Here is a 15,480-nt window from a genome sequence, read left to right on the forward strand (position 1 = left end):
ATGTCTAACGAACATTGTAAAAGTATATTTTCTTACAGCGTAAGTCAGTAGACACTGTCAACAATGAAAACAGATAAATTAATATTTAAAGGAAAATATTAAAATTTGTATTTGCATCCAGTCAATTTTATTCTGCAAGAAAACCAAAGTAAATCTTCATTAAACTGTAGTGTGGGAAAGACACCAGTAGTACTTAAAGCATACATGGAAGTCAAAGAAAGCTACTGTCATCAATTTACATGGGGTAAATACTTACTGGGAGCTGTAATACATACTAATACACCATGTGTGTGAAATGAAGGATGATTATTATAATTGTACATTACGATGTTCGGAAGGTGAATATAGAAGGTGGTTTTATCCCTTTAACTGCTCTGGATGTGTTAACGCGCGCGCCTTTGTACCTGTTCCTGTGTGCTCTGAACGTGTTTACGCGCTCTACCAGTCCTTCTACGTGGTACTCTGAACGAGTCTACGCGTAGACACGTTCAGAGTACCAGGTAGAAGGACTGGTAGAGCGCGTAAACATGTTCAGAGCACACAGGGACAGGTACAAAGGCGCGCGCGTTAACACGCCCAGAGAAGTTAAGGGGGTTATTTACGTAGAATAATGGATGATGTTTGGAAAATTCGGAGGCAGGAAGTTGTATATGTATATATATATATATATTCAGTAAATCAAATGTAGAAAAATGATTGAGGATGATATGATTCTATGATAGTTGTAATCACTTATCAATAATGATATACGCAGTTGTAATGCAAAGTATTATAAAATAATAATATTGGTACACATTAGCTAGGAGGAATAGACTTATACACATATATACATTAGGAGGATTTACTTGAAGGAATGTAGTTGATATTATAATTAGTATAATGTGATTATAAAAAGCAAGGTTGCGACCCAAAGAAAAATCTGGAACCTGCAGCTGCCCCATCATAAGTCTCATGCTATCGTCTAGAAATTCTTCGCACTCAAGACACCAGCTTTAAATTGGGTTAATTTATAGATTATTCTGTGAACTCAGGAAATCTAAACTGATGTGGGAAGGGCAGAATCAGCATACAGGAAAGTCAAAACAACTTTCGGTGACATTAAAAGCAAGGGTGATAACATTTACAGTACAACGGGAATTCCATTGTTAAATGCAGAGGAGAGTGCGGATAGGTGGAATAAATAATTGAAAGCCTCTATGAGGGAGGTTGTCTGATGTGATAGAAGAAGAAACAGGAGTCGATTTAGAAGAGATAGGGGATCCAGTATTAGAATCGGAATTTAAAACAGCTTTGGAGGACTCAAGATCAAATAAGGCAGAAGAGATAGATAACATTCCATCAGAATTTCTAAAGTCATTGGGGGAAGTGGCAACAAAACGACTACTCATGTTGGTGTGTAGAATGTATGAGTCTGCCAACATACCATGTGACTTTTGGAAAAGCATCATCCACACAATTCCGAAAATGGCAAGAGCTGACATGTGCGAGAATTACCGCCCAATCAGCTTAACAGCCCATGCATCCAAGTTGCTTACAAGAATAATATACAGAAGAATGGAAAAGAAAATTGAGGGTGCGCTAGATGACGATCAGTTTGGCTTTAGGAAAGGTAAAGGCATGAGAGAGGCAATTCTGACGTTGCGGTAAACAATGGAAGCAAGACTAAAGAAAAATCAAACACGCTCATAGGATTTGTTTACCTGGAAAAAGTGATCGACAATGTAAAATGGGGCAAGATGTTCAAAATTCTGAGAAAAGTATGGTTAAGCTATAGGGAGAGATGTACAACAGCCAACAGCGAATAATGAGAGTGGACGTCCAAGAACAAAGGGCTCGTATTAAGAAGGGTGTAAGATAAGAATGTAGCCTTTCGCACCTAATGTTCAATTTGTACATCGAGGAAGCAATGATGGAAATAAAAGATAGGTTCAGGAGTGGAATTAAAATTCAAGGTGAAAGGATATCAGTGATACGATTCGCTGACGACGTTGCTATCCTGAGTGAAAGTGAAGAAGAATTACATAATCTACTGAACGGAATGAAACGTCTAATGAGTACACAGTATGTACTGAGAGTAAATCGAAGAAAGACGAAGGTAATGAGAAGTAGTAGAAATAAGAACAGAGAGAAACTTTACATCAGGATTGATGGTCACGAAGTAGAACAAGTTAAGGAATTCTGCTACTTATGCAGTAAAATAACCAATGACGGACAGATTAAGAAGGGAATCAAAAGCAGAATAGCACTGGCAAAAAGGGCATTCCTTACCAAGAGACTTCTACTAGTATCAAATATAGGCCTTAATTTGAAGGACACATTTCTAAGAATGTACATCCGGAGTAAAAAATTGTATGGTAGTGAAACATGGACTGTAGGAAGACCAGAACAGAAGAGAATCGAAGCCATTGAGCTGTGGTGCTACAGAAGAATGTTGAAAATAATTCGGTGGACTGATAAGGTAAGGAATGAAGAGGCTCTGCGGAGATCGGAGAGGAAAGGAGTGTGTGGAAACACTGATAAGGAGAAGGGACAGGACAATTGGACATCTGTTAAGACATGAGGAATGACTTCCACGGTACTAGAGGGAGCTGTAGAGAGCAGAAACAGTAGAGGAAGACAGGTACTGGAATGCATCCAACAAATACGGATGCACGCGTAAAGCTGAAATAAACACCTTTTTCCAAAGCTGTTTCAGACAGGAAGATCGCACTGCAGTTCCTTCTCTAAATCCTCTCACGAACGAAAGAATGGCTCACATCGAAATAAGTGTCCAAGGAATAGAAAAGCAACTGAAATCACTCGACAGAGGCAAGTCCACTGGACCTGACGGGATACCAGTTCGATTCTACACAGAGTACGCGAAAGAACTTGCCCCCCTTCTAACAGCCGTGTATCGCAAGTCTATAGAGGAACGGAAGGTTCCAAATGATTAGAAAAGAGCACAGGTAGTTCCAGTTTTCAAGAAGGGTCGTCGAGCAGATGCGCAAAACTATACGCCTATATCTCTGACATCGATCTGTTGTAGAATTTTAGAACACGTTTTTTGCCCGCGTATCATGTCATTTCTGGAAACCCAGAATCTACTCTGTAGGAATCAACATGGATTCCGGAAACAGCGATCGTGTGAGACCTAACTCGCTTTATTTGTTCATGAGACCCAGAAAATATTAGATACAGGCTCCCAGGTAGACGCCATTTTCCTTGACTTCCGAAAGGCGTTCGCTACAGTTCCGCACTGACGCCTGATAAACAAAGTAAGAGCCTACGGAATACCAGACCAGCTGTGTGGCTGGATTGAAGAGCTTTTAGCAAACAGAACACAGCACGTTGTTCTCAATGGAGAGACGTCTACAGACGTTAAAGTAACCTCTGGCGTGCCACAGGGGAGTGTTACGGGACCATTGCTTTTCACAATATATATAGATGACCTAGTAGATAGTGTCGGAAGTTCCATGCGGCTTTTCGCGGATGATGCTGTAGTATAGAGAGAAGTTGCAGCATTAGAAAATTGCAGCGAAATGCAGGAAGATCTGCAGAGGATAGGCACTTGGTGCAGGGAGTGGCAACTGACCCTTAATATAGACAAATGTAATGTATTGCGAATACATAGAAAGAAGGATCCTGTATTGTATGATTGTATGATAGCGGAACAAACACTGGTAGCAGTTACTTCTGTAAAATATCTGGGAGTATGCGTACGGAACGATTTGAAGTCAAATGATGATATAAAATTAATTGTTGGTAAGGCGGGTGCCAGGTTGAGATTCATTGGGAGGGTCCTTAGAAAATGTAGTCCATCAACAAAGGAGGTGGCATACAAAACACTCGTTCGACCTATACTTGAGTATTGCCCATCAGTGTGGGATCCGTATCAGGTCGGGTTGGCGGAGGAGATAGAGAAGATCCAAAGAAGAGCGGCGCGGTTCGTCACAGGGTTATTTGGTAAGCGTGATAGCGTTACGGAGATGTTTAGCAAACTCAAGTGGCAGACTCTGCAAGAGAGGCGCTCTGCATCGCGGTGTGTTTCCCCCCTAATTATACCTCCCGAGGAGATCACGAATGTAAAATTAGAGAGATTCGAGTGCGCACGGAGGCTTCCCGGAAAGTCGTTCTTCCCGCGAACCATACGCGACTGGAACAGGAAGGGAGGTAATGACAGTGGCACGTAAAGTGCCCTCCGCCACACACCGTTGGGTGGCTTGTGGAGTATAAATGTAGATGCAGATGTAGAACAATTGAGGTCGTAGGTTGCAGATGCTTCTCTGAGATGAAGAGGTTAGCATAGGAGAGGAATTCGTGGCGGGCCGCATCAAACCAGTCAGAAGACTAATGAAAAAAAAAAAAAATCCACATCGTCAGACAAGTTTTGTTCCCCTCGTCGAGGCCTTCAATGAACTCTTTCCAATCATTCGGTCTCTCCTCAAACTTTAATAGCGGAATTCCCATGAGATTCTTATATTGCTGTATTGCTGTGTCTCCATGCAAATTTCTGTAGTTTTTTCAATGTTCTTTTTATTTCTTCTGTTATCCAAGGCTTCTCCACTGTTGTCATCCTTGTGCCTATGTTTGTCTGTCAAACTTACATGATCCCCTTTGTGGTGATGTCCGTTCCGCTTCACTTGGACTGCGTATTGTGGTGTCCGATTTCACAGTATCTATACCATTAGAGAATATTAACGCATCTAATCACACCTCGGCTCCACATTGATTCTTTCAGACAATTCTTTCCAGCCCGTGCTTCATCAACTGCGATCCGAATCTGTATCTGCTCCTGGGTGCACCTTACAGCCCAGAATCTGATTTCTGAACTTTAATAAGTTAAAATGTGTTCTGTCTAGAATACTTAGTCGTTTTAGATATCAATTGTAGATCTGGTTGTAGACATAGATACGGATGTAGACAACTGGAATTAGAAGCCAGTGAGATTTCACTAAGCCGCGTAATCTTTTCCGTGCGCGGGTTTCCTTCATTTGTCATCTTATTTATGTTTCAGACACCGCTGTGAAACCTATTTAGTCTAAATTTCAGTTGTCTATTGTATCCAAGATGTGTGTCGTGACAGATATTGATAATTAGTTGGCATCCTACCCCTCGGGAGGGCTCGCCTATTAGCTTAATTAATATACACTAATTAGTGTGGAGGGAGAGGATAACGAGGAGCAATGACGAGAATGAGGTGGCGAAAGCATCAGCGGTCTATTACAGGGAGGAGGGCTGTGAGTGCGCAAATAATGTATTAACTCCACTGCAGTAGTGAGATTCTGCACTACTGCATTAATAGGGATAAAATTGTCGATTACCACAAGCTGCCTGCAGCAGCCCCTCCCATGCATCTCCGAGACAATGGAGATGGCGGCGTAATGGAACCTCAGCTGTCATCCTCTGTTATAGATATTTGCTTTTCTTTTGATTTCTAATGGTTGTTCCAAGTAGGGTTCGCCTACTGACATTTCGACCTTAGTGGTATGGTGATTTGTTTCGTGTCGTGTCTTATTTATTCTTGTGTTATTGTTCTACGAGCTGGTTTATTTGTTCCAGTTGTTATCTAAGGTTAGAAATTTGGGTGTTTTGATTCGGATGTCACAAGGGCTGTAGTTCCACAGGTCGTTCATTAAATCATTCATGGAGGGACTCGATTGGGCATAAAAGGATTGACATAGAATTTTCAAACTTCCTTTTTTCTAATTTGTCTATGTTCGCGGCTGCACACACTCAACGTATTATGTAAGTGAACGGTTCTTCTCAGAGTTCTGTGCGAATCGACGTCCACTATTACAGAAGTTTGAACGATTGCCACAGAACTAACGATATCACTGGCAAAAACAACTTTACCTTGTACAAGAGCTGTGGAGCGTTCATAGTGTCTCACATTCTTTCACTTTGTGAAGAGCCGTCACAGATGGTGTAATATGGTTGGTATGACGTGGGTCAATATCGCTGCTTAATGCTTACAGCTGCGGCAGCAATACTGAATGCCTTTATTCGTACTAGACTTAATATACAAAGTCCGAGACTGATTTTATTCCTTGCGTATAACGATGTGACAGCTACAACTAACAAATGTAAACAACAGGTGTGCATTCGACCTGTCAGTTGTGAGAAGGCAGCGTTTAATAGTCGACGAGAGGCCGAAATGCGTCAACGTCACTGTGTGTCGAATAGCAGTGGAGTAAAATGTCTAAATTATGTGTTCAAGAAATTCTGCAGTATGTTATGCAGACGAGGAGGGTGTGTAGACAGGTTGTCACCCCGCAAACTCTGACTCCTTAATAAAGACAAGGTTGTGTGGACACCTACTGCGATTCGATTGAAGTGCAAGACGCTAAGAATTCTGTTCAGCAAACATCATCACGGGTGGCAAGACTGTGTTACCAATGCAATCCTACCACGAAAGGGCAAAGCGCAGAAATTCACATGAACGATCAGTGCTTTGACGATATAAAAGACACTGTGTATGGGGTTCATTAGGGGTTCACTACTATTCGCTAGCGCACTTGAGCAGATGTAATTTCGATGGATTGCTCACGGAATATCTATGCTACAGCAGAATCGCAGATCAGAGCAGTGTTGGCAGTAAGTCGAGTTTAGTAGCTTGCACAGAGCAGTCGTGTTTTGTAGCTCGCACAGAACACTTGAGTTCTAGAGTTCGGACAGGGCGGTGCAGCGGTTGAATAGTGTTGGGCCGGTCGTGCAGAACGTTGGCGGTGCCTGAGTCATGTAGTATAAGGTAAAAGAAAAAAAAAATATTGTTCTTTGTTGCCGCGCGCATGTGTTAACTGCCACAACTGATTTAACCACAAAAAATGGCTCTGAGCACTATGGGACTCAACTTCTGAGGTCATTACTCCCCTAGAACCTAGAACTAGTTAAACCTAACTAACCTAAGGACATCACACACATCCATGCCCGAGGCAGAATTCGAACCTGCGACCGTAGCGGTCATGCGGTTCCAGACTGCAGTGCCTAGAACCGCACGGCCACTTCGGCCGGCCATTTAACCACAACTGTAATTTTAGAGACTCATGTAATTCCTTACAGAAATGTTTCAATAATAACTTTTGTTCTGAAGAAAACTTTTGCCAGTCATTTATCCGAGTTTAAGGATTTTACGAATTTTTCCTGTGCATACTCATGTTGATTAAGCGAAAGAAAATCAGTTGTTTTCCTACTAATGAAAATCTAGTTGCCAGCATTACACTGGGTTGTGCCAAAAATTTCTCGTAGGAGCAGATATATAGATAGCCGTATCCGGCGACATCATTGTGAGGTAAGAATTTTTCAGTTTATTCAGGATGATTTCACAGGGCCATGACGCAGCGCTGCTGACGTCAGAACTTATTAATCTCGATATGCAGTCAGTCTTTAATGAAAGGTCACATTAAAACTTGAAATTTTATTATTGGAAAGAAATTTTTCTATTGGGAACTTAAACGAGATTTTTCTGTTGGTAGGTTACACTAAATGTGAACATTATAATTATTTTTCTGTTGTGAGGTTATACTAAATGTGAATATTATAATTATTTTTCTGTTGGGAGGTTACAACAGAAGACAGTGTGACATGCGAGATGAACAACATCCCAAAGAAGAACTTTTCTAACAATTTCACTTGCTTGTAAGAGCGTTCTTTGCCTTTTAATCAGGTGGGAGGACGAAGGGGGGGAGGGGGGGGAAGGGAAGTAGGGTAGACCACGTAGAATGTCTGAAGCATTCAAACTACTCTTTGTTTCCTAGAACTTTTTAGAACACAGCGCTCTATAAAATTATACTAAAATTATTTCTGTTATACAGTCTAGATCACTTGTAACTTGTATATGTTTTACTTGGTGACCAGATTTCCTCTCTTATGAGACATCATCAGACATTTGTTCTACTCCCTGGTGACAGTACGAACCAGTGGCATGGAGCAGGCTGCTCTGAAGAGGCGAGTGAGATCCAGTCTCTAAACTTTTTAGTGTGACCTTGGATATGCTAATTAAGCTAGCTCCAGAGTCGGGAGTGTTGTATTCTTAGAATAAGGCAAGTCCATCTGTTAACCGGCGAATAGGTCACAGTCTCAAGAATCTTTCTTTGAAGATTGCTTCCTTCTCGTTCATATCAGATTATTTTACTTCCAGAGTCTTCTGTTACAAGTCAGATATGCCGCGTATTAAGGATTTCGCTTTCAGGGTATTGCTTTGGGCTCAGTCTACTGAGCCACAGAGGCTAAAAGAAGATGACGGATACTATATGGAAATATATGAAGCGGAACACAGGTAGTCGTAAACCAAAAAGGTAATCACAGAGCTTCGAAAGTCTACACTCTACGTTGTTGACAAAGCATTGTTTATCGTTCCCAATAACATCGACTGCATTTGGTACATAATAACCATCCACTTTTCACACAAGTTATGTGTATTACGGAGCAACAGAAATGGATTTAGCGATCATCTTAAACCTAAGTAGTAGAAAACGTAGTACACTAAGTGAAGAAATTCTGCAATAATAATGAAGTCACTCGTGGACTGTGAAGAAAAGAAAAAAAAGGTATCGAAGCAGCTGGGGTGCAGTGTTACAGAAGGGTGATGAAAATTATGAGAACTGATAAAATATGAAACCAAGAATTTATCCACAGATTTGACATGGAAAAGGATACACGGAGAACATAAAAATGAGGAAAGAAAATAACTGGCCAAGTCTTAAGACATTAGACTATCTGAGCATGCTACTAGACCTAACGCGAACTCTCATTGCTACTGATGTTTCCATCTATGGTTTCCGAACATTATTACAAGAGTTTCTCTCACGGTGTCACAACAACAGTGTTGAAAGAGCGAAGTCAATCAGACACATATTTTCATTTGTCACGATACAGTATTCACACACAAGGTACAATATTTCTGAACTAATTTTACATACAACGAAATTGTATCTTCATTGATTTCATACTCATCGATTCATATCAGTGCATTTAATTCATTTCAAACATAGATCTTGTTGAAACTTCCTGGCAGATTAAATCTGTGTGCCAGACCGAGACTCGAACTCGGGACCTTCTGTCTTTCGCGGGCAAGTGCTCTACCGTCTGAGCTAGCCAAGCACGACTCACGAGCCGTCCTCACACCCTTAATTCCGCCAGTACCTCGCCTACTACCTTCCAAACTTCACAGAAGCTCTCCTGCAGCCCACACTCTGCTGCAGAGTGAAAATCTCATTCTGGGAACATCCCCCAGGCTGTGGCTAAGCCATGTCTCCGCAATATCCTTTCTTCCAGCAGTGCTAGTTCTGCAAGTTCTGCAGGAGAGCTTCTGTGAAGGTTAGAAGGTAGGAGCGAGGTTCTGGCGGAATTAAGGCTGTGAGGACGGGTCGTCAGTCGTGCTTGGGTAGCTCAGATGGTAGAGCACTTGCCCGTGAAAGGCAAAGGTCTCGAGTTCGAGTCTCAGTCCGGCACACAGTTTTAATGTGCCAGCAAGTTTCATATCAGCGCACACTGCGCTGCAGAGTGAAAATCTTATTCTGGATAGCTATTGTTGCCTGTAAGCTACGGTTCTCCACTGACAACGCTCCACCACTGTATTTTGGAACACAACCTGGTCTATAAATTAACAGACAACTGAAACTATTCCAGTACAGGTGGCCATTCAGCAGGACTAACCCTTGCCCACGACATATCTACATGCTGAGGATCCCTTATTACAAATGGTCGAAGCCAGCTCAAGGATCTTAAAGAGATATAGGCTTTAATAACAAAACGACACCTTATACCCATGCGGATCATAAATATTTGGTATTCATCTATCAAGAGGATGTGAGAATTGCCAGTAGGATAATTTTAGCAGACATCGCGAATCAAGTACCAGCGGCCGCTTGCTGGTTCATATTTCTTTTTTTAGTCAACAGTCGTCTGAACGTTTTGATGCGACCGCCATTAATTCCTTACCTGAGGCAACTTCGTTGTCTCAGTTGCAGTTGCAACCTAATCTTCAATTATTTGCTGGATGTATTCCAACGTCTGTCTTCCTCTACAGCCTTTGCCCGCTAAGTTCCCTCTAGTAAAATGAAAGTTATTCCCTGATGTCTTAACAGATGCCGGATTTTGCTGTCCCCTCTTCTTGTCAACGTTTTCCATACATTCTTTTCCTCGTCGATTCTGCAGAGAACCTCCTCATTCCTTACCTTATCAGCACATCTAATTTTCAATGTTCGTCTGTAGCACTATATCTCATATTCTTCGAGTCTCTCCCGTTCCAGTTTTCCCAGAGTCTATGTCTTACTAGCACTCAATGCTGTGCTCCAAACGTATATTCTCAGAAATTTATTTCCCAAATTAAGGCCTATGTTTCGTACTGGTAGATTTCTTTGGCCATGAATGACCTTTTTGCCAGTACTAGTTTATCTGCCTCTGGTAAGCTCTGCAGTGTAATCTTTTGATGAATGAGTTCCGGTCTTTATGCACATGGTCACATTTTGTTAGCACGTCATCCATCAGTAATTTGTGCAACTCTGTATTCTGTAGTTCAGCAGCCACTATGTCCAGGCCATAACCGAATCACAAGCCTATCTCAACATATTGTTTCGTAACTTCACTGGTACCATTATGCATAGCCTACATCGTTTCTTCCTGCTCTACAATCCTTCCTTCATGCCTAATTGTGGCTGCTTAGTGAACCGCTGACAGCCTGGATCAGGGCTTTGTGCTTGTCTCCATTCTTTTGTGGTTACTGTGATGCATCCTACAGTGTGTATTTTATGACTGAGACCATCTGCATTTCTGTGTGGTCTACATGGTCAATGTACTACTTCAAAATCGAATTCACTCAGTCGCAAAATCCAGCTAGTTAAATGAGCAGCCAGACCTTTAAGTCCTAGGAATCATTTCAGTGATGCGTTATAAGTTGTTACTTTGAGGCATTGACCATATAAATAACAGCAGAAACAAGTTACCCCACATAATAGTGCTAGTATTTCTTTCTGTTTAGGCGAGTAATTTGTTTTGGCCTCACTAACTTGTCTTGATGCATGTGGTACTGGATATTCTTGTCTCTTTGTCCCCTGGCTTAAAACGCAGCCTGAGGCAAAACTGCTAACATCACACGACATTTTAAAGTGCTTTCGATAATATGAGAAAGTAAGAACTGGACTGGCCGGCCAGTGTGGCCACGCGGTTCTAGGGGCTTCAGTCTGGAACCGCGCGACCGCTATGGTCGCAGGTTCGAATCCTGCCTCGGGTATGGATGTGTGTGATGTCCTTAGGTTAGTTAGGTTTAAGTAGTTCTAAGTTCTAGGGGACTGATGATCTCAGATGTTAAGTCCCATAGTGCTCAGAGCCATTTGAACCATTTTTTTAAGAACTGGACTAGTGGTCAACAAAACGTTTAGTTTCACAAATTCTATTGGACAGTGTATTGACCATTGAGACTCTATCCTATCTTTCAATAGTTTTGTAAGAAATTTCAGCGTATTTTCGAATAATTTCTCTATAAAAACTGACTAGGCCTAAATATGACTGCAATTCCTTTCTGTAATGGGCGTGAGGAAACTATATATGACATCAACAAGTTGTGGATCAGCAAATACATCATTGTGGCTGGTCCAGGTAACAAACTTCTCGTAAAATTAAAGGCTGAGTGTTAACTGCACTCCATGTAAACCATCATAGACTTCACGTAAACGAATTTCATACTCCTAGATATTCTCAGAAAACACAATCATATTTTATAAATAGACCACACATTTTTTTGTTTTAACTCTCACAATGCATCATCTAACAGGTGTTGTAGAGTTTCTAGAGCGCTTTCTAGCTCAAGAGGCATGTGCTAGTATTGACAATGACCAGACACATTTGAAAATGCTACCTTAGGACTATCTTCAGGAGCTAACTCTGATTGCTGGCACTCACTCATAAAATAACGTCTTTGGCCTAGATTCACTAAGGTCTGTGGTATATCAGGTATAGGCTAGGCATATGTAACTGTTTTCTGTTTTAAATCATGGTAGCTGCAACAAAATCTACATGATTTGCTGCCATCCGGTGATTTCTTTGGGATAAAGAATGTTTTAATCTATAAATTCTTTCATGAGATTCTGTAAATGCTGCAGGACGTCATTCAGATTCTCATAGACAGTAGGTTCATTCTCAGTGGGAATATGATGCTGAATTATGGTGTAGAGGTAATGGCCCAGGAGGAACAAATAATTCAGCATTTTCTTCTAATAGCTTTTCCATGAACTCCTCATCCTGTCCCTCTAGATGTGATACATTCGTCCTCGTAGGAGTTAAAATTACAGACTGTCCTGGTATCGTTTACACTGATGTGAAATTCATATCTAACTTATCCTCACGCAGTATTTTAAGCTGGCTGACAGAGTCACACGATGGTTTATCTCTCCAGAACTAAAGTTATCAATGCTGAAAAGTGAAAATCTGTTTCCATCAATTTCCCACATGTAGGATAAACTATGTCTTGCAAATCATTGTTTTAGACCTAACTCTTTTTTTCTCAAGTAACGGCTCAACAATACATAAATCGTTAACTGCCAGATCAGCTCCTACAACGCAGATTAATTTTGTAGCACCTTCGAATTCAATATCTTACAAGCTGACTTTGAGGGACCTGTGTGCTGTTTAAATGGCCAACCCCTAATTAAGGGTGACCCTTGCGAGAGTAATACTTTTCCAGTCATCACACTGAGATTAAACACTGTTGCATCCAGATCGACTACAAATCATTCCAAGCCAACTTTGGCGTGATGCACGACCAGAACATCTAAACTGAGTGTGACTTAGCAGACCCTGGCAACCTTAGGGAGAATACCTACACAAACCCTGAAGTTCCTTCCTCTCACTTGGAATTTCAGCACTGCCGAGTCAAGTGAATCACCATGACACTATACCTACGCCACTTAATCTCAAGCACAGAGGATTTGGTTCTACTTTACCCAGTATTTTACTACTTCCCGCAGATACTTGAAATCCAGTATCTAATAAGAATTTGCATCACTCTCCTTTCAGGTAACCAGTCTGAAAAAGTCTGCCACTGTTTCCACTCACAGTTGACCTGTGCTTACTCTCGGTGGGAACATTAGACAGTGAACACGTCACCCACTACTCAATTTAACGCCAGGATCGAGGTTCGTGCTGCGACCATTTTAACTGTCTCTGTGAAATTTTGTTTGTAGAATGCTGTTCGGAATGTCTGAAATATTTACACCTCTTACATTGTTGTTCCCTGTAATTACACATCATGCAACTTATATGAGCACGATTAAACCATTTGATACCTGTATTAAACATTACTTTCTTTTGCTGTGTTTTGTTGAGAACATCAAGTTAATCTACATTACAACAGTTTCTACTGCTTCATTCAGAGTCTTTGGGAACTCCATATGAGCGCCACGTGTCTTTTACGTGGTAAATTCCATAAAAACTAATCAGGTGTTCTCTGTTGGGCTTCCTGTTATATGGCCTTATTAGCAATATCGTCCTCAGTGAGCTCATATGTATGATATTAATTTTCCAAATCGGTCTCCAAAATTCTCTGCTGATTTTCAGTGATTCTGAAATATTTCTTTTAGCTGCTTACAGTAGCATCTCAATGTATTTTGCGCCTACATCTCTCTTATAACCCTTCCATTAGGTCATCAAACGGCTGTGCGTCCCTTTATTTCTCATACCAGACAGTATATGCCCTAGAATCCCTGGCAAACTTTTTTTAGCTTTGTTCAGTAATTGATCATTACTAAGATTACTCATGCTGTCAGTTGCTCTGGAAATCAAGAGGATGTGGGATCGAATATTGTTTGGACCAAGGATTTCTCAGTCTTAGTTTCAACTTAGCCTTCATCTCTCAACGTTGTGAGGAGTCGCTAGAAACGATATGCGGCTCAGATTGGATGTTAAACTGTAGGTCTTCTTTGCCCGCACCGAGTCCTTTTCGCAGTTGTCCTATTTTTTTTTAATTTTGCAGCGGTATGTACGCTTTTTTTCGAAACAGTTTTGCTATCGTGAAGTCGTAGTGTTTTGTGTTATCTCCATATGTGACGCCCACACGACTGAACTACTACTTCAAGATTTTACTTTCTCCAGATTCAGAGAACGAAGATAGCTGCTTGGAAGTTAAGCATATTGTTCGAGATTTGTTGTATCCGTCCCAGTAGCGAGGTAGAGAACGGAATAAGATTCGGAGACAGCTATACTCAGTAGTGCATTATCTGTAGCTACTTGACATAGCCTCGAGGTCCTCGGCCAGATTGGCGCAACTTTCTACGTCAATCTTTCGGCTGGTTTGATGCAACTTCTTGAACGATCTCCACATCACAGTATTACCTACAACCAACATGTTCAATATTTTTTCTACGGTATGTCCATCTTCCCTCACGTTATTTCTCTCTACGACTCCCTGTAATACTACGGAAGTACCGCGGCAAGGCAAGGCGAGGTGTGTGTGTGTGTGTGTGTGTGTGTGTGTGTGTGTGAGACCCTCGCCACCACCCAGGGAGGCAGTTAATATGCTTCCAAAAAGGCGAATTAAACAGCGCAGTGAACGATTTGCATAAATGAAGATGTGTGAAAATAAGTTGGAAATACAAATCAGTCATAGAAAGTAGTGTTTTCCTGAAAATTATCTACGGTATTGTGTTACAGATGACAAGCGCTGGAGTTGCTTATCTAGGATGCGTGGTCCAAAAAACCAAAACTCACGAATGGCAGCGTTCCCAACTCATTTTCTACTACACACCTACACAACATTTGAAAAGTACCTATATAAGCTTGAAAGCACCTTCAGAAACGAAACACATAACAAAAAAAAATAAAGATAAATTTCAGCGTACACAGCAAACGTAAACATATGTAACAGTATAGCTGAGAACACTTAGATATAAATAAATAAAGAGTAAGTAAAATATGCACTGCGCGTCACAATCCATAGTCTTTTGAATTCAAACACCGTGATTAAGCAGCGTTTACATGTGACATCCTTCCTTGCTAATGTATCTCCCTCGGCTTGCCACGCTCCTCTAAATTAATTTCTTCGGCTTTATCTGTAACTTCTTTTAAGTTTTCTCTCATTTCCTTTTCTTTCTCGGTGTTGAAACTCAATTATTAATTTCGAATGAGTGGAGATTGTCTCTTAGGAAGGCGTCAAGTGAATTTTTATCTGCTTTTTTAAACAGGTATATTTTTCGCTTATTTTTCGAGGATTTGGGGGTTACAATATTCAATCTCGCTACGGCGCCCCTGTGTTCACGAATCCCTGGATCGGTTTTGATGTTCGTTATTAACTCAGGATTATTTGTTGCTAAGAGGTCAAGTGTGTTTTCACAACCATTTACTATTCGCGTGGGCTCATGAACTAACTTCTCGAAATAATTTTCAGAGAATGCGTTTGTATTTTCGCCTACATATTGAGGGTAAATTAAAGTCACCACCAACTATTATCGTATAAATCGGATACGTCTTTGAAATCAAATTCAAATTTTCTTTGAACCTTTCAGCAACTGT

This window comes from Schistocerca cancellata, chromosome 1 (genome assembly GCF_023864275.1).
Source record: "Schistocerca cancellata isolate TAMUIC-IGC-003103 chromosome 1, iqSchCanc2.1, whole genome shotgun sequence".
Taxonomy (NCBI): domain Eukaryota; kingdom Metazoa; phylum Arthropoda; class Insecta; order Orthoptera; family Acrididae; genus Schistocerca; species Schistocerca cancellata.